This window comes from Mustela erminea, chromosome 7, assembly GCF_009829155.1.
Source record: "Mustela erminea isolate mMusErm1 chromosome 7, mMusErm1.Pri, whole genome shotgun sequence".
NCBI lineage: Eukaryota > Metazoa > Chordata > Mammalia > Carnivora > Mustelidae > Mustela > Mustela erminea.
In genome coordinates, this window is record NC_045620.1 from 123,013,616 (window position 1) to 123,041,566 (window position 27,951).

Below are 27,951 nucleotides of genomic sequence, written 5' to 3' on the forward strand. Positions count from 1 at the left end.
AAAGAGAAATTGATGTAACATAAGATATATGTGGTTGGGGTGGGGAGAACCAGCGCGGGTAAGGAAAACAGACTGAGATTAAATGCTCTCCAAGGAAAAGCTAGGTTACTAGGAATAGACCTGAAAATCTATCCTAAATTGTGGAAGAACTTGGGGAAGAAAAATGTCATATACCTAGTCCCTTCCCTGACCTCCATGTCTTCTTATTCTACAATAACTCCTAATCTTCTTTAGATTTGACAGGTATGTCTCTATGTCTTAGGTCGGGCTTAGTTCCTTCACATATCTGATCACCAGTTGGTGTGGGAGTTAAACAAGAGATGATGGGATTTGGGAAATACAAAGGAGAAAAATTACAGATACAGTTCCAGGGTATGCTCTGTGACTAGAAGAGGACATCAAAGAAGTAGAATGGTGTTTCTATCATCTACGTAAATCATACATACTCAATGAGTAGGACAGGTTGGACAAACTAGCCTCAAAGTTCCTTAAAGGAGGAACCCTAAGATATGTTTTAGGAGTTGGGATACTATAGGCTCCCAGTTGTATACAGGACACCAATTTCCATGAGAGGTTGCTAAATTTTTGGCTTATTTTAGGGGAGATGTTTATTTTTTTTCCTTTGTTTACAAATATTCCTTTTAACAAACTTAATTTTTGTCCTGCCATGGATTTGGCACCTCCTTCAGAAAGAAAAGGGACTCAGGGTGAATTTCACCAGGTCCAGAACTCAGAAACACAAATGACAATGACCAAGTGCTGGAAGGGAAATGGAGACAAGCTCTCTGCCTATCAGGAATTAAAAAAGAGGTTTTGCCCTAGGCCAAGTTTTTGGAGCAACATGCTGAGAAGGATTCAGAGGCTTAGAAAAGGGATTGAATACACGCTCTGAAAGGAAGCACCACAATTATTTGGTGATGTCTGCTATAGGAATGAGACCATGTGGTCAAGAGTGTTATTCTTAGCTTGGGTGGTTTGTTTGCAGATTGATTGGTCCCCAGGAGATAAGAGTTAAATTAACCCTAGTAGATAAAGGACTTCCTAGACTAACACAAAGGAATCCAGCCTCACTGTGTCACCGAAGCACAGGGCCTGTCTTTCAGGTCTTTGTCAGGTCTTAATCGAAGAGTTAGAAAAAACACTGAGCGCCAGAGCGGGAAAAGCCTGTTTATCATCATTGATGTTTGCTAAGTTCCTCACATGAGTTGTTTGGCCTAAGGTTTGGACCCATCCTTCTAGAGCCAGCCTTGTTACCTTCTCTTGTCCTAACAAGTAAGGAAGGAAGCCATGGGATCATTTGGTTTGCATAGATTTCTCCTTTACCAATATAAGTCAGGGGGAATATGAGTTTTGTACATGGGATGAGCCCCCACTCTGCCTCTAAAGCCAACAGAAATATCGGGTCTTGTAATCCCGTTTTGTTATACTCATAAGAACCATGACTCTGCCTCCAACCCCAACTAACAGAAACCCTCTGTCTAGAAGGAGTGCTATGTCAAGGGCAAGGGTAGATGGCGGTTACTTGAGTTGAGGTCTAGTGTTTTGTGCGGAGACCAGGAGCTGAAAGTGTTGAGGAAAAAAGAGATACTCTGATCTTCACCTGTCAGGTGGCTGTAGGGTGGGGAAGGATGTTCAGCTTCTGGAGACCGGGTGGTGGGATTTGGGGAGAGATGAACGTCTTATTGCTCGTGAGAGTTTATGGGGTGGATGCTCTCCCAAGTGGAGGCGGGCCCCTACCTTGTTGGCCTTTTTTATATGGTATAGAGGAAAGTGAGGAATGCTGAATGGATGACCCTCGGCTATGGTCAGTCCTTCTGAGGACTGTACCAGACCCATAAACAAGGGCGAGAATGACCTCCTTCTCCTGCCTCACATCCCCTTTCCAGGAGAATCCCAGCTCTCTCATCAGCGGAGTTAACCTTAGAGGGAGAGAAGGCTCCGGAGAGAGCCCCATGTGGGGTGCAACAGGCATGTGTCCGACAAGGCTAGGCCTTCCCCGAAACCTTGGGGGTTCTGCAGTGGCAGGAAACGCACCACCCAACCTCAACATGTCACCTCGGGGAGGAGGAGCCAGGTGGGCCGCCGCTGCTCCGGGAAAGGGCTGCGGGGCGCGGGGCTTCAGGGCCTCCCCGAGGGGCGAGAGGTGCGCCGGCACCAGGCCCGCGGGGTCGGCTGCCCCAGGACTCTGGGGGTGAGGAGCGGCGCCCGGGCCAACCTCGCGTTCCCGAGGGTGGGGGAGTCGGTGCCGGCCGGGGCGGGCGGGCCGTCAGCTGCCCGGCCCGTCGCCTACCTCCCCGCCCCCCGGCTTCCTGCGGAGGCCGCGGCCGCCATGTTGTTGTGGGGCTGAGGCGGCGCCGCGGAGCCCGAGCGCCGGTGACAGGCTGCGCAACAGGTTCGCTGTGGGCGGCCTGGCGACGAACCGGGCGGCGGCGGCGGCGGTGGCCGACCAGGGTCTCCCGGCGTCCGTCCGCGACCGCGCTGCGGGTCCCGAGGGGCGCGGGGTCGCGCTGTGACGTGCAGGAGGCGCGGCGGGGGCGCCAGGTGGGTGAAGCGGCCGGCGGGGGCTGCGGTAGGGCGCGGGGCAGGTGCGGGCGCCGCTGCGCTCGCCGCGGGGAGGCTCGGCGGGCCCGGCGGGGAGGCGGCTGCGCGCCCCGGCCGCCGCGGACGCCTCGGGAGCCGGGGCTAGGCCCCTGGAGGGCTTGGCGGCGCCGGGCGGAAACCTCCGGCCCCGGTTCCTGCTCCTGCGGCGGGGCAGGGGCGGACGCCGAGGGGCCGGGGCCGGGTCGCCCCTTCCCGCGCGGCGGATCCCCAGGCCCCGGCCTCTCCTGGCAGGTGCGGACGCCTCTGAGGGCGGCGGCGGCGGCGGCGGGGGCTGGGGGGCGGCGTGGCCCCTCGTTTTCGCGGTCCCGGCCCAAGAGGGCCTTTAGGGGCAGTCGCACGCTTCCTCGGGGACCCTGGGACCCTTATTTTTATTTTTGTGTTTTCGGCCGAGTTGGCTTTCCTTGGTCATGGCTGGCGCGGAATGTCAGGTGAGCCGCATCCCGGTGCGTCAAAGTAGCCCGAGTCACGAGCGGCCAGTGGGAGGATGCTCGGCGTCCACCGCTCGCATTAAACCAAAGTTGGGAAATGTTACCGTTTGACTTGAGCGTTATTGACTTCCAGGGTGTACAGGAAGCACGGAAAGGTGTAATCTCCCAAGCCAGAGTAAAGTTTATTGCTTATCATTATTGTTATTATTTTTAAAGACTCCTGCGTGTGCGTAGTGAATGGGTAAACAGAGGCTGAAACTGCAGACGCCTTTGCATTCTGTAAAAAGGTGCTGTATCTGGGTGATTAATCATGTGCTTTGTCGTTGAACGATAGCCAATGGCAAGTTTGCTTCATTTGAGACTTGAATTAATTATGAATTAGGAATGTGTTTGATAGAGCCAACCAGTTTATTTTAGGAACTAAGGTTAACACAGAATGATCGCTTTATTAAATGCACTAGTTTGTTTTTACTAGAGTTTACTTGCTTACCCAGAGATAGGCTAGGTGTGAGTTGAAATTTTGTGTTGTTTTCGTCAGCTTAATTTAGGTGGCATAGACTTTGGAGGTTAAGTTCTTAAGCCTCTTAAGAAAATTAATTGCCTCTTTCCCTGTCCTTGTTTGCTGTATTGTTAGTGATAAAATTTAAACGCAATAAATCAATAATAATGTCCCTTAAATTTTAAAGGCAGTAGCATCTCTGATGTGCATACCTTTAGGTTTCTTTGGCTGTGTCTAACATTCTCTAGTAATTTCTCGCTCCCATCCCCCAGCTTTGAGATATGATTGACATACATCTCTTGTAATTTCAAAAGTGTAGAAGGTGGAAGTTGTATTTAAAAGCTTAACTTAAAAACAGACAATTCCATATTTTTCAAGGACGTGGGAAAATGTGCATTGCTGCTATTTTAATGTAATATTCATGAGCAGCAGAAAAGCTTGTATTTCTTAATGCTCTAACGCATTTATTCCTCTGCTCACCTTTATAATGAAAGGTAGAATTGTCTGAAAAAACTTGACCTATCCTGAATTATTGAGCAGGAAAGTACATTGTTCAGCAGATCTCAAGGCTAAAATCCCAGTCTGTTCTGAATATGAGGAAATGTATTAGGCATGTTCTGGGAGTGCAATTACAGTTACCCCCCAAAATTGTACTTTTGCAAAAAGAAGAATAGTATAAGGAATCTCTGTATGCCAGTCACCCACATTTAGGAGCTGTCAGGATTTTCTTTCTTTCTTTTTTTTAAAGATTTATTTATTTATTTGACAGATAGAAATCACAAGTAGGCAGAGAGGCAGGCAGAGAGAGGGGATGAAGCAGGCTCCTCGCTGAGCAGAGAGCCCGATGCAGGGCTCGATCCCAGGACCCTGGGATCATGACCTGAGCCGAAGGTAGAGGCTTTAACCCACTGAGCCACCCAGGCGCCCCTGTCAGGATTTTCTTTATCCAACTCTTTTTCTTCCTTATCTTTATTTTTTAGTCATTTCACCATACATACTTAACACATCTTGGATTTTTTTGGTGGAATTTTTTTCCTCATAACCTTAAGATTTTTATTTTTAATGTCTCTTTAATACACAGTTTCACAAATTTCCATCTTTCTAGTAAGATGAAAAGAACATTTATTGACCATCTGTTTCACATACTTTCCTCAATACTAAAATATATTTGCTATTGTGGTTGTGATTTATTGAACACTTAGTACATGCTAGGCGGTGTGCTGTTTTGCATAATCAGTTGAAGCTTAGCAGTACCGTAGGAGTAGTTCTTTTTCTCCTGTCAAACAGATGAGTGAAATGCTAATGTAGAGGTTAATTGATTACTCTCCATCTCTGAGCTAAGAAGTACAAGAACCAGGTTTCAAACCAAGGTCCTTCTAACTTTAGCATCTGTGCCTTTATCACTCCTCTTGGTTCAGGAAAAGAAAAAAAAAAGTGATTTGGGTATTCGATAAATATTTGTTGTTACAGTAAACAAATGAAAATACATGTTAGTCCATTGATAAGTAACTAGCATTTTTATATACTATATTTATTTGTAAAGCATTTTATGAACAAATTCCAGAAGTGATTCAGAATAATTATGTTGCTAAATTATATCACTTAAACTTATTTTACTAAAAATGTGGTATACTTATTCCTATCTGCATTTGCTTTTCTTTCTTTCCTGTTTTTTTTTTTTTTTTTGATTCTGATCTTTTCAATAACTTATTTATGGAAAAATTTTTTATGGAATAACTATTTTTGAAGAAAGACTAAGAAAAGGCAGACTTTTTTTCATGTACTAATTGTTAAAGGCAGGATTCCAAGTGTGAAGTAGAGAAATAAGAACGTTTAGAATTAATTATGTAAATGAATAGATCTAAAGATGAAGGTGCATCAGGAATGCTGTTTTTTTTTTTTTTTAGTTCATTTTTTACTTCTTACCCTTCTGTAATTACAGAGCACAGCAACTGATGACAGAGGACAGCCACTGATGTTAGATTCCTGTTGGGTAGACTGCATATTTGTAGGTATTCTTTGAGAAGGAGGAACTGAACTTGTCTTAAAGGATCTTAAGGCAGAGAGGAAGTGGGGGAGGAGGGGAGGAAACGGAGCAGAAATAGGGCAGTGAATGCTTCAAAAAATAAGGTATTTATACAACTCTAAGAGGGCAGCATATTTCATTTGCAGATGTATAGTATTATTTTGAGAGATTCACTTAAAAAATCATTTCACAGCTCTATCAGGACACTGAATGATTTAGTTACTTGTGAAGTTATTCAGCAGTGGTTATGGGAGACGTTTAGGGATCAATTACCAGACAGTAGACATTTAACTTGTCTCTCATTTAAGCAACCGTTTTATGTTTTCTAGATTATTTTCTTAGCTAATGCATATTCATTTTAGAAAAGTATATGTGGTTAATAAAAATTTCACTTATTTTCCTTGTAACCATAGTAGATAAAATAAAGGCTTTCAAGTTAAACCTCCTGCTAACTAAATAGCTGTATGACCTTGAGCAACTGATTTTAATTCTCTGAGCTGCTGTTTCTCATCTATAAAATGTATTGTCATAGTGTTGTGATATAAAGTGTTTTGCAGTGACTGCTGCTTTGTATGAGTGCCCAGGTGCCATTATTCCAACTAGCTTCCGTGAGAAATTTCAAACTAGCTTAATGCTTTTTGGTGGGGGGGGGGTCTTTTTACCTAGTGACTGAAAAAAATTTCAGGAAGGAAATATCTATATCTGCAAAAAACCCTACTGCTTTGGATTATCACTTCCAAGTCTTTGAATCCAGGTGCTTAAATAATGTGTACTTTTAAGTGTGAAGAGCACTTGACTTGAGGCGGATGGGGGGGAGGGGAAGAATGGTCCAGAACGGTGGGCCATGTCAAACTACAGAGTCCGTGTAGATAAACCCCAGCAGGGTTTACTCTGACAGTTGGGAGGACACTGATAACTACGGCTTTATCATTTTCTTTTTGCTTAAACACATTGGCGTAGGTATTTGGACATTTTACATCACCCTGCTGCCCTCCTTCACAATTAAGAATGAGTGCTTACATATAAGAATTAAGTAGGTCAAGTTAATAAATTTCCTAGCATATGTATTATTTGGTATTTTTACTTTTTAGTGAGCATGAAATACATTTTCGTGAGTATAAGTGAAAACTTGAAGATTAACAGAGAATGATGTGAGCTGAGATGCATGTGTGGCACTTTCTAACATTGTGATAAGTCCTGGAAACCTGAACGGTAGAACAGAAGCTATGGTTTAATTTCCATTTACCTTCTCCTTACTAGGGGCATTTTAGGCTTTCCCTCTGCCAAAGTTCCAGTGAGGTTCCAGCTTACAAATTGATTTTTGTCTTGCTGCCGAGACATTCCATATTGGAAGGCTTTCCCTGTCTTTTGTTCTGGTCCTGATCCTCATTCTATGATTCTGACTTGGAGATTTTGGCTCCTTTATAGCTGAGTCAGTTGTATGGTTGAGATGTCAAGAGCCATTTAGACTAAATACAGATAACCCAAAACTTTTTCTGAACATTACTCTCTAGTACCTGGATTTTATAGTTTTTGTAGCATGGTGGTAATCTTATCTTGAGAAAGTATATGCTGCAGCTCCCTCTTAAATACAACTTTGTTATTGCTTTCCTCATCAGGTTGACTTTGTCATCTGTGTCTTTGTCATCTTTGTCTTTCTAGGGACTTCAGTGAGAGAAAAAAAAAAAAAGCCCCCCTTTCTCGTAGTTTTCTGTCCTCTGGTTTAACTTTTTCTTTATTATCAACAACCATTTTTCATCTTTAAAGAATTAAACCAAACAGAAGTTACTCATAAATCGTGGTACCAAATTAACTCTTTTTTTTTTTTTTTTAAAGATTTATTTATTTATTTGACAGACAGAGATCACAAGTAGGCAGAGAAGCAGGCAGACAGAGAGGATGAAGCAGGCTCCCCGCTGAACAGAGAGCCCGATTCGGGGCTCAATCCCAGGACCCTGGGATCATGACCTGAGCCGAAAGCAGAGGCTTTAACCCACTGAGCCACTCAGGCGCCCCCCAAATTAACTCTTTTTAACAAATATTGAGTGCCTTCATGCCAGGAACTGGTCCAAGCAATGAGTATATAAGCAGTAAACAAAATCTGCAAAAATTCCTGCCCTGGTGCTGCTCCCATTCAAGAGGGAGGAGAGACAATAAAATGTTTAGAAGTTAGAGTTTGCTAGGGCTATGGAGAAAAGCAAGGTAGAAAATGGGGGTAGGGAATATGTGGGCAGTTGTGTGGGGGGTAATTGAGAGAAGTAAATTTGCCTTATTTGAAGTTATTATTGAGGAATTCAAGATTTGAGAAAAGATTATTCTGTGTGTTTTAGGAGTAAACTTAATATTTCACATCACTGTATTTAACGTAAATGTCCATCATTTCAATATTACTATTTGGTTTGCACCCAGCACACCTGTGAATATTCTGTTTTCTAGTAATGTAAGCCAGAACAACAAACCTCAGGCACAGCATGAGTCTAGAGCAGATTTGTCAAATGGTTTAGAATAGAATCTTCATTTTCTTTTTCCTAAAAGTGGCATACTATGTTTGTTTTTAAATCCTGTAGGCTTTTTGTTTATACCATTTTTATGACTAATATATGTTCTTTTGGAAAATTGGAAAGCAACAGGAAAATTGAAAGAAGAAAATAATAGTCATTAATAATCATATTACCCAGAGAAATAGTCAGTATTAATATTTTGGTAGATATCCTTCTAGAAATTTTTCTTTGCAAAAAATGGAATTATATATTCTTAGCTTGCTAGCATTTATCAAAAACATGGTTCTATTTTATTGTATATTTATCTGCAGTGTAATTTTATTAGCTAAATTATATTGCTTTGCTATCACCGAACATTCATAATGTCTAATATGTACTGAGCATTCACTGTATTCTAGTTACTTTTGAGACACTTTACGTATTTTTACTTGTTTAATTTTCAGCCTCTCCGTAAGAACTATTCTGTTATTATTTATTTTATTTTATTTATTTTACAGTCGAGAAGATTGAACAAGGATAGGTTCAGTAATTTTCCCAAGATTCCATAGCTAATAATTGGTAGACAGAGGATGTGAACTGGACTTATATTGGTTCAATAGCATTAAAGTATTTCGTAATTATTTTTAAAATTTTATATTGTACCACAGTTAACATCTTTGTAATTGTATCTGTGTGCACATCTGTGAGTGTAAACTTACTGCCAAATTGTCTTCTAGAAAAACTTGTCAGTACCAAAGTTTTCCCCTACCAGTGATACCAGTCCTATTTACCACATCCTCAGAAACATTGGCTTTTTTTTTCATCTGCTAATTTGATGAAGACCACCTTGTTTTCTTTATTATTGAAGTTATACTTTTAAAGATTTTTCTTTGAGAAATATTTATCTCTACCATTTCTCACTTTTTTAGCATTTTCATCTCTTAGTTATTTCTAAGGATTCTTTGTATTTTAAGAATAGTACCTCTTTGCCATATAAGTATAATTTTTCCCAAGTTTGTTTCTTAGTTTTGTTTTTAGATTTTTATCAATGATAATAGAATTTGTATAGTATTTCCCTTATGCAGCACTGTTCTTATTTGATACATTATTCCCTCATTTAATTTTTAAAACATTCCTATGGGATAGGTGCTATTATTAGCCCCATTTACAAAGTCCTCTGACATTGTCTTTTAATTCTCAAACAGCTTTTTCCTCTGTGTCTTTGCCTATTTCTGTTCCCAAGTCCTAAAAAATCTCCTTTTCTAGCCTATGGGTGATACTTATTGATTAGTTCTTCATTACTCAGTTGAGGAGTCGTTTCTTCTGGGATTGCTCATCTAACAACTTTCTAGTTCTCTAAGACAAAGTTAGGTGCCTGTCTTCTGTCCTTTGTACCTATAGCACCTATATAGAATTCTGAGTTTGGGCCTTATTCCCCTTCTGTATTTCCTGCTCTTACACATCTTATCCAGGTGTTATACCTGTGATGACTTGGTAAATATTTGTCGATTTGAATTAAAGGTACTTACGATGTTGGTGTTATCAAGAAGGGAATCCACCTTCCAAGTATATAAAGTAGAGAAACTTAACACTGAGGAAGTAACAATGGAACTGGGCTTAGAAGGACCTTGGGTTTGGGGGTGGGGCCTAGAGACAAATTGAATGAAAGCCGACTTGGGTATTTCCCCTTCTGGGAAAAGCAATTTACCTAGAGTGACTTTGAGGATTATTAACTTTGCCTTTGGGAAGGCCTGAGGAAAAAGATCCCCCTTTCAGTCCAGTATACCTCTTCTGGTATTCAGAATATTCCTTCTTGCTCAGTTTCTCTTCTGACTTCCCCCCTTTTTTTTGTTTTCAGCGTAATGAAGGAAGTTGGAGGGTCCTGATGTAATCCTGGTAAGGTTTTGAAATGCTTTGGGAAGTTTGGTGAACTGATGGAGTAGGTCCGCTGGTAGCTTCCCCCAGAAGTCAGAGCTTTAGGGGAGAGAACAACTGTGAAGCTGTTGTCTTTGGAGATTTGGGGTTCTAGTCACACTTCTCCCTTTTAGTGCATTGGATGAGATCTCACTTCCTTTTCTCTCCAGCATTCATTACATTTCTGTTCTAATTTTGTTAAGAGACATTCTTCTTTAAATTTACTAGTTTAATTTTGCTGGGCTTTTGAGTATTATTAATATAACTTGTTTTTCAATATTTTTCCAAATCCTTTTCTCATTCAATTTAACTTTATTTTTTATTATGTAACTTATATTTATTGTAAAAATAATGCATGCTGATTAAAGAAACTTTGTAAAATAAGGGGGAAAAAAGTAGGCTAAAATGTTGTGTTATTCCATGTCCAACAGCCAATAACAATCACATTTTGGTGTCTCCTACCCACCTTATTTTTTTTGTTGTTTTTACATATATATTCTGTGTGTTTTATAGTACAGCATGGTAGTTAAGAATAACATGGCTTTTGCTCCGTGGAGTTTTAGTTCTAGCTTGGCTTTTTATTAGCTTGATGAGTCTAACAGTCTCACTGAACTTTGGTTTGTCCTTCCTTAAAAAGTGGAGATCTCGGGACGCCTGGGTGGCTCAGTTGGTTAAGCAGCTACCTTCTGCTCGGGTCATGATCCCAGCGTCCTGGGATCGAGTCCCACATTCGGCTCCTTGCTCAGCGGGGATCCTGCTTCTCCCTCTGCCTCTGCTGCCTCTCTGCCTGCCTGTGCTCGCTCTCTCCCTCTCTCTCTCTGATAAAAAAAAAAAAAAAGTGGAGATCTCGTAATAATACTTACCCTTAGAGCTGTCAGGAGGATGAAGAGATAATGTATGTTTAGCATGGTTATCTCATAATAAATTCTTTATAAATATATCAGTAATAATCAGGCCTGTCTTTGGTTAGGTTAGCTGGGGCTGCTGACCTAGGCTATGCCTGGAGGGAAGAGAGCATGTCTGGGGCACTGTACCTTTCTTTCCTGAAACAGCAGTTTCAAAAATTTTTTAACATTCTTAAGGGAACTTTGCAATTGTTTACAGTGAGGCCTTCTTTAGAGTGTAATTTATCTTGAGCCAGCTGTGCAGTTGGTGGCTGGCCCTGAGCGTCAAACCCTTCTAGGATGGCCCTATTATAATAATGATGTCAATGATAACATGTAAAGACCTAAATGTCAGGCTTGGAACGTGCCAAGTGTTCAGTGATTGTTAGCTGTTATTATTATTTTCGTACTGATGCACATTATATCATAAATTATAAAAATGTAACCAGTTTCCATGTTATTACATGGTGTAGCTGAACTTGTGTTTTTAAAAGTAAGCTTATTGAGATATAAATTTAGATGTCATTATGAATTTGATATTTGACTTAAGTAACAGCATGATTCATGGTTCAGTGTATTCCCCATTGCTGTCACTCGTCTTACTTTCATTTTTTTTCTTTCTGTAATAATAATTATTATTTTTTTAGATTCTATTTATTTATTTGACACAGAGAGAGAGATCACAAGTAGGCAGAGAGGCAGGCGGGAGGGGGAGGCAGGCTCCCCACTGAGCAGGGAGCCTGATGTGGGGCTCGATCCCAGGACCCTGAGATCATGACCCAAGCCGAAGGGAGAGGCTTAATTCACTGAGCCACCCAGGCACCCCTCTTTCTGTATTAATTATTAAATGCTGTGAATATATACACATTTTCTCCATTTATCATATTTTGTGAAATAGTTGGCCCACTGCCTCTGAACATTAGTAGGGTTTTTGGTGTATGTTTTCAGACTGTCTTCTGAAGAGCAATACCAGTTTGCATTCCCATGAGTTATGTCTGTAGCACTTACTTCCCTCACCTTTGCTAGCCCTGGCTCTTAGTCAAGGTTTTGTTGTTGTTGTTTAAATTTATTTAAGATATAGTCAGTATTGGTTTCAGGAGTAGGATTCAATGCTTCATCGCTTACATAAAATCCCCAGTGCTCACCACAAGTGCTCTCCTTAATACCCATCACCCATCAGCCCATCCCCCATGCACCTCCCTACGTCAGCCCATCCCCCATGCACCTCCCTACGTCAGCCCTCAGTTTCTTCTCTCATGGTGGGGTGCCTGGGTGGCTCAGTCATTGAGCATCTCATTGAGTGTCTTGAGAAGCGTCTGCCTTCTACTCAGGTTGTGATCTTTAGGTCATGGGATGGAATCCTGCACTGGGCTCCCTGCTTGGCGGGAGTCTGCTTCTCCCTCTCCTTCTGCCTGTCTTGCTTCCCCATCATGCTCTCTCTCTCTCAGATAAATAAAATCTTAAAAAAAAAAGGAGTTACTTATGGCTTGTTTCTCTCTTTTTTTCTCCTTCCCATATGTTCATCTGTTTTCTTAAATTCCTACATGAGTGAGATCATATGATATTTGTCTTTCTCTGACTGACTTATTTCACTTAGCGTACATAATACACTCGAGTAGGGACCTCAGTGGCTCAGCTGGTTAAGCGACTGCCTTTGGCTCAGGTCATGATCCTGGGCGGGGAGTCCCGGGATCAAGTCCCACATTAGGCTCCCAGCTCTGCAGGGAGTCTGCTTCTCCCTCTGACCTTCTCCCCTCTCATGTTCTCTCTTACTCTCTCTCTCTCAAATATATATTGTATTTAAAAAATAAAATACACTTTATTAAAAAAAAATACACTCTAGCTCCATCCTCATTGTTGCAAATCAGCCAAGGTTTGTTTTTGTTGTTGTTTTGTTTTGTTTTAAATAAGTTTTTTGGGAGAAACAAAACAAAATTTCATTTGCACTGCCTTGATTATTCATGATGTTAACATTTATTACCCAATTTCTTTTCCCCTTTGCAAAGCTATTTGAGGTCTTAGAGTTTTCATTATCTACTTTAATAGTTCTCTGTACGTTAAAAATATTGACTATCATATTTATTTTGTTTTTTCCCCATTTATCTTTAAATTTTGTTTTCAGCAAACATTTAAAATATTTATATAGATGAATCTTAATTTTTCCCTTTGAGTTTTCTTGAGTGGTGTTAGAACTTAGTTTTTGTTTTGTTTTGTTTTGTTTTTTTGTCAGAGAGGTGATATTTTACTTGAAGGTGAAACATTTATCTGAATGTTTCCCTCTTCTTATTCAAGACAAGTAAATGGTTTTGTTTCAGTATTTAGCCTTGATATGAGACTGAAGAGAACAGACCAAATAGCCGGCACCCACCACCTTCTCCTTACGGCAGTGCGGGCTGAGTCACAAGCTATTCTTAGGTGGCTTTTTTTCCCCCTTTGTGTGGGTGAATTGTCTTATTCAGAGTTGTTGACTAGTTCTTCTAAAAGTGATTTAATTTAAATCTGCAATATTATTGGAGTAGCAACGACTTCAGTATTAGTTTACTGTTTCTGTTCTTATATACCTGCTTGGCTTATTAGTTGATTCTTTGTAGGCTAAGCTTAACAATTACAAAAAATCAGACTTAAAATTTATATTTAAACATCTTAAACAGAGAATGCTAAGTTGCAGAATTAGAACTAGTAACTAATTTTGAATAGGAAAGTTATCTTTGAAGTTTTTTAAGTCTCAGCATGTTTTGTGTATTTGATCCCTAAGCCTTTAGAAAGAAATAATAGTAACCTTTTCCTCAGATATGAAAGTGAGAAAAAGTATGTCCTTCTTATCAGTAATTGGTACAACTTTAGTTTGTTGCACCAACTCAGTGAAATCAAGATAACTATTGTGTTAAAAATAGCATTGAAATAATAGTAATAGCCATCATTTATGAGCACCTTCTGTGTGCCAGATGCTTTGCAGACATTATATCTAAGCCTTAAAACAACCCAGCATTTAGGTACAACTATCCACACTTAGAGGTTAGGAAGTTGAAGCTGTCACATGGAGTCCACAAAGCCAAGGAGTAACTGTGCTGGGATTTAAACACAAGTTGGTTGACGTCCTTTCAAAGTTCAAATTTATCAGCCTTCTTGTCCTCACTGCAGTTGAAAGAATGCTAACTTCTGAGAGTCAAAGCATTTAGGTTTCTTAAAGGATATTTTAGTACCAGTCACATGGCTGACTTCTGGACACTAGGTATATGAAGATGAAGAGACATTCATAGGAGTTCACCATGTCATAGATGTGGTTGGCATGAAAATAAAAGTTAATAATACTGGGTGGTGTGTAGTTTAATGGAGATATATACAAGATTAAACAGGAATGTAGCAAAGGAAGATTTTATAAGTGGAAGTATCACTCAGGAGGGTAGGTAGTTCTATAGGGTCAGAGAGTGGGGAATGAAATAAGATGGGGCAGAGATAAAGGTGGGAACATATTCTAACACTAGGAAAATAGGCAGAGGATAAACCGTAAAACACCTCATATGCAACGTGAAAGAGATTAGTTTTTTTTTAATGTAACAGTTTTGTTGAGATATAATTCATACCATAAAATTCACCTTTTTAAAGCTTACAATTATGTGGTTTTAATTACATTCACAGAATTGTGCAGCTATCAACAATACCTAATTTTAGAACATTTTTAAAGATTATTTTTAAAGATTTTATTTATTTATTTGAAAGAGAAATCACAAGCTGGGGGAGCAGTAGAGGGAGAGGGAGAAGCAGGCTCCTGTCTGAACAGGGATCCCGATGGGGCGCTTGATCCCAGGATGCTGGGATCATGACCTGAGCTGAAGGCAGACACTTAACCATCTGAGCCACACAAGTGACTAATTTCAGAACATTAAAAAAAAAGATATTTACTTATTTGAGGGGATGGGGGGAGAGAGCAGGAGTGGGGTTTGGGGACGGGAGGGGGAGAGGGACAAGCAGACTCCCTGCTAAGCGGGGAACCTGAGGCAGGACTCTTTCCCAGGACCCTGGGATCATGACCTGAGCCATAGGCAGATTCTTAGCCAGCTGGGGCACCCAAGCACCCCGAATTTTAGAACATTTTCATCATCCAAGAAAGAACCCCCTTATCCATTAGCCCCATTTCCATTCCCCCACCACCCCAGTCCTAAGCATAGGTTCTGGGGTCTCTATGAATTTGCCTATTGTGGACATTTCATATAAATGGGAACATAAAATATGTGTGGTCTTTTGTGATTGGTTTCTCTCGCAACCATAATGTTTTTAAGGTGTGTCTTTGTTATAGCATATATGAATAAGTCACTCCTTTTCATGGTTAAATATTCTGTTATATGGATATACCACATTTGGTTTATCCATTCATCAGTGGATGGACATTTGGGTTGTTTACACTTTTTGGCTATAATGAAGAATACTGCTGTGAGCATCTGTATACACAGTTTTGTGTGGACATGGGTTTAGGTTTTCATTTTTCTTGGGTTCATACCTAGGGGTAGAATAGCTGAGTTATATGGTAACCTATGCTTAACATTTTGAGAAATTGCCAAGTTGTTTTCCAAAGCAGCTGAATCGTTTTACATTCCCACCAGCAATGTATGAGGGATCCAATTTAGGAGATTCGATTTTATACTACTGATGAGCTATTATTACACAGAATCATGGTGGAAAATGGCTGAAAATTTTTGGATTAGGTTACTGTTTCTCCAGTATGGTTCAAGACACATGCAGGTGAGCAGACTTTTCCTGATGAATATGATGATGAATATGAAACTAAAATGAAAGTTATTTTCTTGTTTCTTAGGAGCTACTGTTATTTTGTGTCCATAGTCTAGATTTTTGTGTTAGTATACTTACTGATAATCTGAGGTACTAAGGATTACTGAAATTTAGTGTTTATAAACTAAAATTAACCAGTTTTTAGAGCCTACTGAGGGCTCTATTTTAGTTTTCTTTTACGAAACTTGTTAGCTGGAAAAAATATACTGTGGGAAAAAGACAGTCTCTTCAATAAATGGTGCTGGGAAAATTGGACAGCTATATGTAGAAGAATGAAACTCGACCATTCTCTTACACCATACACAAAGATAAACTCAAAATGGATAAAAGACCTCAACATGAGGCAGGAATCCATTAGAATCATAGAGGAGAACATAGGCAGTAACCTCTTCGATATCAGCCACAGCAACTTCTTATAAGATATGTCTCCAAAGGCAAAGAAGACAAAAGTGAAAATGAATTTTTGGGACTTCATCAAGATCAAAAGCTTCTGCACAGCAAAGGAAACAGTCAACAAAACAAAGAGGCAACCCAGGGAATGGGAGAAGATATTTGCAAATGACAGTACAGACATAAGGCTGATTGATATCCAGGATCTATAAAGAACTTCTCAAACTCAACACACACAAAACAGATAATCATGTCAAAAAATGGGCAGAAGACACGAACAGACACTTCTCCAATGAAGACATACAAATGGCTATCAGACACATGAAAAAATGTTCATCATCTCTAGCCATCAGGGAGATTCAAATCAAAACCAGATTGAGATAACCACCTTACACCAATTAGAATGGCCAAAATTAACAAGACAGTAAACAACATGTGTTGGAGAGGATGTGGAGAAAGGGGAACCCTCTTACACTGTTGGTGGCAATGCAAGTTGGTGTAGCCGCTTTGGAAAACATGTGGAGATTCCTTAAGAAATTAAAAAATAGAGCTTCCTTGTGACCCTGCAATTGCATTTTGGGTATTTACTCCAGAGATACAGATGTAGTGAAAAGAAGGGCTATCTGTACCGCCATATTTATGGCAGCAATGGCCATGGTCACCCAACTGTGGAAAGAACCAAGATGCCTTTCAACGGATGAATGGCTAAGGAAGATGTGGTCCATATACACTACGGAGTATTATGCCTCCATCAGAAAGCATGAATACCCAACTTTTGTATCAACATGGATGGGACTGGAAGAGATTATGCTGAGTGAAATAAGTCAGGCAGAGAAAGTCAATTATCATATGGTTTCACTTATTTGTGGAGCATAAGAAATAACATGGAGGACACAGGGAGAGGAAGAGGAGAAGGGAGTTGGGGGAAACTGGAGGGCGAGGTGAACCATGAGAGACTATGGACTCTGAAAAACAATCTGAGGGTTTTGAAGAGGAGGGAGGTGGGAAGTTGGATGAGCCTGGTGGCGGGTATTATGGAGGGCACATATTGCATGGAGCACTGGATGTGGTGCATAAACAAACAGCACTGGATGTGGTGAATTCTGGTACACTGAAAATAAATTTTAAAAATTACAAAGCCCTAAGTAAAATCCTTATATTTACAAACAAACAAACTAACTAAAAAAACCTGTTAGCTATACAATACTTTGGCTGCATTGAAAAATGCCTACAATGTAAACCCACACTCAAATGTAAATACTGTTTTCAGTGCAAGCATTGGTATTATCTTAAGTTTGAGGTAGTTCCAATTGCTGTCCTTGAATTAGCTGTAATTATAGAATCAATGTTAAATTTAATTTTTTTGCCCACTTTGCTCTTATGCCACTGTTGCATTGTATAATTCTTCATCATGGAGTTATTTTTCTATTGGAAAATGGAAGCAGGTGGTTGGTTAGGTTGGGTCCCTTGTCCCACTTAGGTGCGCCACAGTTAGAATACTTTGAAAACGAATGGAATACATAGTGGAAGGATTCTTTTCTACTCTAGTATTGTATGTATTTTTAAAAGTGGGAATTACTATATTTATAATTAAGAAACTTAGCTATGGAAAACAGGAACTCTCTGAAAATCTTCACATTGGCTTGACAGGTCTGAAAAACCTTTGGAATTGTATGCTACATTTTATACATTTGTGTTTTTTTCCAGAAAGAGCAACTATAGGTTTGCCAGATTTTTTAAGTCCATGACTCCTAAAAATTAAAGAACTCGGATTGGTGAAGAGAATTTATAAATTTGTGTTTTTGAAGTATTCGAGGGAAGTGAGTCCTTGTTTTGATTAGAGATAGGTATTTTCTGAACACTGTTGGTTTTAGTGGGACTAATTCCACATTAGAGTATTTCTATCTTACTTTTTTATGGTAGTTTTTCTCCCTGTCAGAACTTGGAGTTTGCTTTTAAAATCCTCATTCTACTATTTTATATTTGCTTTCTTAATAGATTAGGATGTTCTACTTAAGAGCATTATTTTTGCTGCACTGATAGCATACTTTCCAGTAACTGAAACATTGATATTAAAAAAAAAACCAAAACTTAAAGTAGACTGATAGAATAGGAAAATGGATGGTTGCTTTTGTTCCCACTGGCTACTGCTTTCATTTTCTTTACTCTCTTGTTCTGAATATGTTTGGATTGAATTTAGAAACTACCAGTCACAGGGGCACCTGGGTGGCTCAGTGGGTTAAAGCCTCTGCCTTAGGCGCAGGTCATGATCTCAGGGTCCTGGGATCGAGCCCCGCCTTGGTCTCTCTGCTCAGTGGGAGCCTGCTTCCTCTTCTCTCTCTGCTTGCCTCTCTGCCTACTTGTGATCTCTGTCTGTCAAATAAATAAAACCTTAAAATAAAAAAAGAAAGAAAGAAACTACCAGTCTCAGATGGAAGCCATTCCCACTCAGGACCTTCTGGGTGTGGCATTGCTTTTGGATTCCAGGCTCTTTAGGCCTTTGCAGCAGGGTACGTGTGAAGGAGTATACTTCTCCTCTGTAGTTTTTAGCACTGTAGCATGGCAGGGTTTGAGAGATTGGTAATTTTAGTTACATGTTTTTGGTAAAACAGACTTTTTACTTAATATTGTTTGTAATACACTAAGATATAGACAAGAGCAAGGCTCTGGGTCATATTTGCTATTGTGTTGAAAGATCGAATAGTAGAATACAAAAACATATTTGGTCTTTGTCCCTGGTGCCTGGCACAGATCTCCTAAAACCTTTGGAATTTCCTGAGTGATAGGAGTGTCTTTTATTCATAATAAGCCCCTTCCCATCACACCTGAGGTATGCTAATAAGGCTTACAGTGGTACCTCTAGATAGCCTGAGGATGAGGATGCTTTCCACCCCACCCACTGACCTCCAGGAAGAGGAGGTGGGCACTAGAGATTGAGCTCTGTAAAAGCTCTAGGACAGTGAGGTTCAGCAAGCTTCCAGGTTGGTGAATGCATTGAGGTGCTGGGAGGGTGACATGCCTGGAGAAGGCATGGAAGCTCCATGTCCTGCCCCCCATACCTTGCCCAGTGTGTTTCTTCCATTTGGCTCTCCTTGAATTTATAACCTTTATATTAAAACAGTAAATGTAAATAAATTTTTTTCTAGGTTCTGTGAGCTTTTCTAGCAAATTATCAAACCCATGGAGGGGATCATGGGAACCTCTAATAGCCAGCTGGTTGAGCTAAGGCCTCAACCTGTGGAGACTACATAACTCTAAGTGGTTAGAGTTAGAAGTGAATTGTTGGACACCTACTTGGTGTCAGGAAAAAAAAAATCTCCATAGAAGACATTACTGGTTTTTGAAAGACAGGTAAACTTACCATAGACTTCTCTTCTTTGAATTACTGAAAATTGTCTATTTTTTTTTTTTTAAGATTATATTTATTTATTTGTCGGAGAGAGAGCAAGCGAGAGTGAGCACAGGCAGACAGAGTGGAAGGCAGAGTCAGAGGGTGAAGCAGGCTCCCTGCGGAGCAAGGATCCTGATGTGGGACTCGATCCCAGGACGCTGGGATCATGACCTGAGCCGAAGGCAGCTGCTTAACCAACTGAGCCACCTAATTGCTTGACATTTGGTATGTGCAGTTCATATGAGATTTTAAAAAATAGCAACAAAACTTGGAAAAAAAAATCAGTCACAGCCTTTCAACCTAAGTCAGCAATTTTAGCATATTAATTTTTTTTGCATATTAATTTTTTTAATGTTATTTTAGAGAGAGAACATGAGCAGGAGGGGCAGAGGGAGGGGGAGAGAGAGAGAGAATCTCAGGCAGACTCTGAGTTGAGTGCAGAGCTGGATGCAGGGCTCGATCCCCTGACTCTGAGATCACAACCTGAGCCAAAACCAAGACTGTTCCACCCATTCACCCCAGTATATTAATGCTTTTTAATTAGAGTATCTATCTGTTTATAACATACACACATACATATATGATTTTTACATAATTGCAATCAGTATAGATTTTTGTCTACTTACTACATGGAAGGAATTTTTTGTGTTACGATGATTTTCATAAGTATTAATGGCTATGTTTTTTTTAAAAATTTTTAAAAAGATTTTATTTGTTTGATAGAGACACAGCGAAAGAGGGAACACAAGCAAGGGGAGAGGGAGAAGGAGGCTTCCCACAGAGCAGGGAACCTGAGGTAGTCCATCCCGGGACCCTGGGATCGTGACCTTAGCCGAAGGCAGACGCTTAACGACTGAGCCACCCAGGCGCCCCGGTGTTTATATTTACCTGGTAGATAGACTATGATTTATTAACCATACTCCTATTTTCAGGTTTATGGGTTTGTTTCAAGTTTTTTGCTATTATAAATGAAATTGATGAATATTATTCATTGAATGTATATTATACATTTAGTCTGTCAGACTCTCATTAGGTGCTTCATAAAGATAAGGTTCTTTCCCTTAAGAGGTTTTCTTCTAATCCTTTACATGCACATTTATAATTTTGAATATTTGTATCCATATTCTAGAATTTCTTATTTTTTATTTTTTATTTTATTTTAATTTTTTTAAAAGATTTTATTTATTTATTTGACAGAGAGATCACAAGTAGGCAGAGAGGCAGGCAGAGAGAGAGGAGGAACTGAGCAGAGAGCCTGATGTGGGGCTCGATCCCAGGACCCTGAGATCATGACCTGAGCCGAAGGCAGAGGCCTCAACCACTGAACCACCCAGGCGCCCCATAGAATTTTGTATTTTTTAAAAAATTTACATTATATTGGGGTGCCTGGGTTGGTCAGTTGTTAAATGTCTGCCTTTGGCTCAGGTCATGATTGTGGGGCCATGGGATCGAGCCCCGTGTCGGACTCTGTGCTTGGCAAGCGGCCTGCTTCTTCCTCTCTTACTCCCCCCTGCTTATGTTCCCTCTCTGGCTGTCTCTCTCTCTGTGTCAAATAAACAAATAAAATCTTTTTTAAAAAATTTACTTTATATCACAAACATTACCTATTATAGCCTTGAAATTATCATTTATAATACATGTGTGATATTCTGAAATTTATTTTCTTGTTCCTTTCTCTATTGGATAATTAACCTGATTTGTATACTCAGTAGTCATAAAAGAAAAGATTGACAAATCTTGGTATGAAAATAAAGAAGTTGGTATAGTAAAAAATGCCTTCAAATCAAAAGGCGAGAATCTGGATGAAGAGTTTTATGACACATGTTACGAGTCTGGAACAGTGAGAGAGAGAGGGAAGTGTGGTGGTGGGTGGGGGGAACAGGTGAGCTAGGACTTGTCAGTCTGGTGGGAGTTAGTGGTCAGGAGTTTAAAGTGACGCCAGTCAACACCTTCATTCATGTGGCCATGAAATAGTAGTGGGGTTTTACTAGATGCATAATATACAGGAAGAGGAGAGAGTGAACTTTGGGATGCATACAACGACTTACAATTTTGGTAAGGAGGGTTATTAGGACCAAAGGAAGCTGATGTTAGGGCATGAAGAAGAATGAGAGACAGTGAAAATTTGCCAAGACCAATAGTTTGTAAGTCCTGGTAGAGTTAAAGAATTTCTGGAGTCTGGGAACTAGGGAAAATGGGCTGTTGATCAAGACTCTGGTGAAGGGAGAGTGGGAGGCTTGAAGTGGGTTACAGAGGAGTGCAGTCATTATGATAACAAGGCCTAGGGTGTGACCTGGGAGTGCCCAGCTAAGATAAGATGGAGGATAAGACATTTGGAATACGGGGGTCAAAGACAGGATGTGGGTAGGATCATCTGTGGGGAGACTTGACTTCACCAAGAAGTATTGGAATAGGGCGCCTGGGTGGCTCAGTGGGTTAAGCCGCTGCCTTCGGCTCAGGTCATGATCTCAGGGTCCTGGGATCGAGTCCCACATCGGGCTCTCTGCTCAGCAGGGAGCCTGCTTCCCTCTCTCTCTCTGCCTGCCTCTCTGTCTACTTGTGATCTCTCTCTGTCAAATAAATAAATAAAATCTTTAAAAAAAAAAAAAGATTCACTTAAAAAAAAAAAAAAAAGAAGTATTGGAATAATGGTGGAGAGGGGATGGTGAGGTAGGTGTGAAAGCAGTTAAGGAATTGCCATGGTGATTGTAGGGGACAACAGTGAGGGAGAGCCAGTGGTCAAGTCAGATGCACTAGTTTTCTTTTTCAACTTGCATTTATGAAAAATGTCAAACATGCAAAAGTTATTTTCTAATTACCTTCATTTACCTATGTACTTTTTAATTTAATGTTTTGTTTTTTGTTTTTTTTTAAGATTTTATTTATTTATTTGACAGAGAGAGATCACAAGTAGACGGAGAGAGAGGCAGGCAGAGAGAGAGAGTGAGTGAGGGAAGCAGGCTCCCTGCTGAGCAGAGAGCCCGATTCGGGACTCGATCCCAGGACCCTGAGATCATGACCTGAGCCGAAGGCAACGGCTTAACCCACTGAGCCACCCAGGCGCCCTAATTTAAGGTTTTTATACTTTTGCATGAGCTTTAGTTCTTTTTTGGAGAAGGCAGGCTATAAATAAGTTCATTTCCAGATTCCTTTCCAGAAGAGTAGCTGTGCCAATTTTCATTTCTATCAGCTAGGTATTAATATAATTCTCATTTTTACAGCTATTGTTATAGTTCCTTGCATTGTTAAGCTCTTCACTACTTCATGTGAATAAACCACCACCAATTTTCCCAGACCACACTCCTCACTCCGCTTTTGCACATATTACCTCAGCCTAGAATGTTACTCTCCTATATTCATTCGGGTAACAAATGTTCCCATGTATAAAGCATAGCTAGTTGAACACAACTGAAATTCATATACCTGGGTGACTCATGGGAACATATTTACATGAGACCTTCTTTTGTTGCTTGAAGAGAAGAGAAATGTGTGCTTAGCCACCTCAGAGCCCAGGAGATCCAAGCGTTTGTTTTCAGCCCTGCCCTTTGGATGTCTGGGCCCGAAGAAAAGCTGTACTTTCTCAACTCCTTTTCCTTCTGCTTCCAAACTTATATGTGTCTTTATTAATCTTTACTATCTATAAAGATATTTATCTTTTTGTTTTGTCCTATATTCCCAGAACCAGAAATGTGTGCTCCATGTTCTAGCTTTATACTCTAGAGCTGTCTGCTTTCTCTGGACTCTAGCTTTCATTATTAATTAACCTCCTTTCCTTCTCCTTTTGGAAATTAAATCTGTTCATCTTTCTCTAAAAATAGTTTTGTTCTCCCATCTAACAGGAAAGCCTGATAACCGTGCCTCTTTCCTGAAACCTCCTGTCACTCCTCCCCCTCCCCCTCCCCCCTTTTCTTCCTCTCTCCTTTAACAACATATTCTTGAGTCACACTTTACTGCTGGTCTGCTTCAGTTTGACTTACAGTCCATTACCTGCACAGATGGCTAAAACTAATGGCTTAGTCTTGACTTCTATGACATTTGACAATTATGACCATCATCTCTTTGAAATGCTTTTCTTTCCTCTATGTTGTGATTTCTCCTTTTTCTCAACCTCTGTTCTGATCATTCCTCTCCTTTTTCCTGTACATGCTTTTTGTGGATAATTTCATTTACTGACCTGTTTACAGCTATTCCCAATCCATGATAGCCACCAGATCTGGTCTGCAGCCTGGGCAGAATCCTTACCATCTCTTAAACATTTCCACCTGGATGTCTTTGTAAGTGCATCAGATTAAGTAAGCTGAAAACTGAACGTTCTGTTGCTCACCCCCCAAATCTAATACTGAAATTTCTACATTTTTAGAGCTTTTGTCTTGGTTAGTATTACCACTACAGTCACCCAAGAGAGAAACTTATCTTGATGCTCTTCTTTCATCAGCAGCATTTAGCTGATCAGAAAATGCTGTCCATTCTAGCTCAGAAGTGCTGCTTCTCTATTGTCCAAGTTAAAATTCTCACCATCTGGATTACATCAGTCACTCATAACTGGTGTCTGTGTCTCAAGATACTCACGTCCGGTTCAGTTCCTGTATTGTTTCTCAGAATTCTCTTCATCTGCCCTTAAAAGATCAGGTTCTTCTCTTGTTTCTTATATATGCTTTCCCTGGATAAAGTCACTCACTGATATGATGACAACTATTTCCAGTCCCTGATGACTACCAAAACTGAGTGTCTGTCTTGCATAAATACGGTCTCTCCATGACTTGCACAGTGAAATTCAAAATCAATAACATGACACACTTTGCTGCTTAAATTGTATGATCTTGGCAAGTTACTTAATCTCTTTGGATTCTCTTTAATTGTTTCTAAAGTGAAGGGGCTGAAATTCAGTATGCTGTTTAATTCTTTAAGAAAAAATCATCAGATAAAATATTATAGAGAAGCCTTAGTATGTGAAACACAAAAACGGAGCTCCTGTCATTGAAGTTGGTATCCTCTTCCAATCCTGCATTCCTCTTACCTATTCCACACCTATCGTATCGCTTTGAAATTTCTAGAATTGCAAGGAGCCAAGTTTAAAACTATTGGGTCTCTTACGGTGTCTTTTAACAATTAAAATTAAGTGAGTTCTTTGAAATCCCATGGCTCTCAAATCACACTGTTTTTGAATAGGAAAGTCTCTACTGTGATACAGGCTATGTACTTTCCTTTCAACCTATCTTTCCCTTAGATTCAGGTGCTTTTCCTTTCTCTGTATCAGTGCCTGTCCACGCACCTATACAATGTCTTTCACTCTGAGAATGCATGGAACCGACTTACTTTGCCATCATAATCACGTTAGAGCCTTCTTACACAAATATTACCTCCTTTGTGATATGTGCCCTAGTTTAACTCACCTCCTTAGTAGTGGTAGTTCTGTCCTCTGGGTTCTTACAACATTCTTCAAATCCTTTTATTATAGTGACTATTAATGTCTGGTAACTAAACAAATGGATGAATGAAAGAAGGGATGGCTAGACAGGGAACAGGTGTAGAGAACGTATTGTACACTGTAAATTTCCTTCTACTGCAGAAACTGTAAAGAAGTAAGTAATTTTGCCTCAGTCATTCTCTCATGGGACCGACCTTGATCTCCTTTGGAATCAGATGAGGAAGGAACATTTTCTCCAACTGATCAGTAAGTTTGGAGAGTTGGTTCTCTGTACATAGCACGTGAAGTGAAGGAGGCACTGGAGAAAGTTTTATATAAGATAGGCCTTCAGGAACTTGATTATCTTGCTTTTGAATGTCAGACCTTCAGTCAGATTTATTTAAGCTCAACAATGTTTAACGAACATGATAAGTATAACTGAAAAACCCAAGTCTTTCTGTCCCAATGTAAAAGCTTCAGAAACCAACAGGCCATAAAACTTTGTCTCTAAAAGTATACTTAGAAGAAAAAGTTGTGGATCGACCACGTTGCAAAGGATGATTTGGTCTAAAATCCAGAGCCTAGTACCTGCAGGGTTTCAAGGAAGTCATTTAGGGTTTCTTTTCTGTATATTCCGTTCTGCGGTGCCTGGCTCCATGCTTCCCTTGCTTTGTTTTTGTTTATCTTACCCATCCCACTCATTTACCCAATTCATTTGTTCAGCAAATCTTTATTGAACATTGTCTTTGGGAGGTCTGGTTTAGGCACCAAGCCTAAAAAAAAGTCTTTGCTCAGAACAAGTGAAACATGCAGCTGAAATACAGTATAATAAATGAAGTTACAGTGGGACGAACAAATATGGTGGACAACGTAGGAGATTGTGGCTAACTGGGAGGACACAAGTCTCTCAGATAGGATGTGTCATTGAGTTGAGAGTTGAAGAATGTGAAAAAAGTGTGAATGTGATGGGGAATAGCTCTTTACAAAGAAATAGGGGAGTGAAAAAGCATCATTGTTTAAAAAAGAAAAAAGCTGAATCAAGGCAACATGTCTAGAGATGAATGTGGTAAAGTAGATTGAGGTGAGGTTCTGAATTATGTTTCATACTCAACCGTGTTTCATACTAACAAGTTTGGGCTTGAACTTGTAGTTGTGAAATAAGGTGTTTTGGAAGAAAACTAGTAGCTCTGTAGAAGGTCTCAAAGCAATAAGATCATTTTAGAAAGTTCATGCCCTAATTCACACCATCTCTCAATGATGTGCTTGGGAATCTCTAGTAAATGACCTAAGTGATACAGTCAGGCAAGTTGGGGAACTCTTATGTCCAGATCATTGGACATAAAAGATGTGGTTTCTAGGATCAGCTTTGCTACTGGCTAGCTGTGTGAACTTGTACAAGTCTCTCAGTCTTCCCATCTTGAAAGTTGAGGGTTTTGAACTAAGTAAGTACTGTGATTGTTTCCTTCTCAAACTGTTCTTCTAGACAGACAAAAAATTTTTTAACTTATAATGTCTACAACTTACCCTCCTCTGGATCTTAAAGAAGGATTTCCTGCTTCTGGTGAAGGATTTCTACTTTTCTCTGCCTTAGTATGAATGTAGTTGCCAAATTCTAAAGTGGTATTTGCTTTATATTAATTTGCAACATTCTTCTTTGCCTTAGGCCTGCTATCTACCACATGTGTTTTCTTGGTGTCTCAAAAGGTAACAGTGCCAGTTCTCCACTAATTTATAATGTGCAAGGAAAGCTCCACGTGAATATTCTCTTTTCCACATGAATATTCCAAAGCCATAGGTAATTAACACAGTGTTCTAATTGCATGATAACTGCAAACTGCCAAGAGTGCCCATCATCATATTACCCCTCCTAAGGAATGGAGGCAGGTGTTTGTTGGATGCGGACTCCAATCGCCCACATCTGAAACAGGCGTCAGGCAGGTAACTGGGGAGATGCTGATTACCCTTTTATTCCTCTGAGAGGGTTATACCAAGAGGAAAGAAATAATTAGCTGTCCCCTAATTTATGTACATGAGAGACCTATGTGTTTTAAGATATCCCTGGCTTGTTTTCCTTCTCCCCTACAAATGTACCACCGTTAAGTTGAGCTGCTACTCTCAGGAAGTTGTGCCCTATTCATCATTAATTATTATCCCAATTTAAGAGAAGAAGAGGCATATAAAGCCCATGGGAAGGGAAGTTTGTGGCCTTTAAAATTAGACAGGTTTGGGATTGCATCCTGGCTTCATCACTCAGTGAATATTGGCAAGTAATTTAGCCTTTCTGTTTCTTCATCTGTGAAATGAATACAGTATCCTCTGCCTTGCAGGGATAATTGTGAAAGTTATTAGTGTTATCAAAGGTGTTTAGCAGTATCTGGCACCTGGAAGCCTGTTTTACAAGCTCCTCTGTTTCTCCTCTGAAGCTCCTTGTATGCAACCTAGAATATATTAGACTCTCAGTATTGAGCACAACACATAGTAACACATAGTAGATGATTATTAGAAGTGTATTGCATTAATAGTAAGCACTTATTTTTTCTTTTTAAGATTTTATTTATTTGACAGAGAGATCACAAATAGGCAGAGAGGCAGGCAGAGAGAGAGAGGAGAAAGCAGGCTCCCTGCTGAGCAGAGAGCCCGATGCGGGACTCGATCCCGGGACCCTGAGATCATGACGCGAGCCGAAGGCGGCGGCTTAACCCACTGAGCCACCCAGGCGCCCCAGTAGTAAGCATTTATTAAATTGTAGCTAGTATGATTACATAAAGTAATCATACTGGGGCACCTGGGTGGCTCAGTGGGTTAAAGCCTCTGCCTTCGGCTCAGGTCATGATCCCTGGGTCCCAGGATCGAGCCCCACATTGGGTTCTCTGCTCAGCGGGGAGCCTGCTTCTCCCCCCCACCCCCGCCTGCCTCTCTGCATACTTGTGATCTCTGTTTGTCAAATAAATAAACTATTTAAAAAAATTTTTTTAAAGATTTTATTCATTTATTTGACAGAGAGAGATCACAAGCAGGCGAGAGGCAGGCAGAGAGAGAGAGGAAGGGAAGGAGGCTCCCTGCTGAGCAGAAAGCCTGACGTGGGACTCGACCCCAGGACCCTGAGATCATGACCTGAGCTGAAGGCAGCGGCTTAACCCACT

General features: G+C 40.3%; 1 protein-coding gene across 8 annotated transcripts in view; it reads left to right on the top strand.

The window, feature by feature from the left end:
• The first annotated feature begins 2,068 nt into the window (after positions 1–2,068).
• ITSN2 (intersectin 2) overlaps positions 2,069–27,951 on the top strand; it is a 140,268-nt gene continuing 114,385 nt past the window's right edge. For 2 of the 8 annotated variants that reach the window (XM_032353166.1, XM_032353170.1), the window contains exon 1: positions 2,232–2,541. The gene's annotated coding sequence lies outside the window, so the exon portion shown is untranslated. Of the gene's footprint in view, positions 2,192–2,227; positions 2,542–2,862; positions 3,030–9,892; positions 9,931–27,951 lie in introns of those variants that run through there. The other 6 variants (XM_032353162.1, XM_032353163.1, XM_032353160.1 and 3 more) reach the window with 6 other exon arrangements.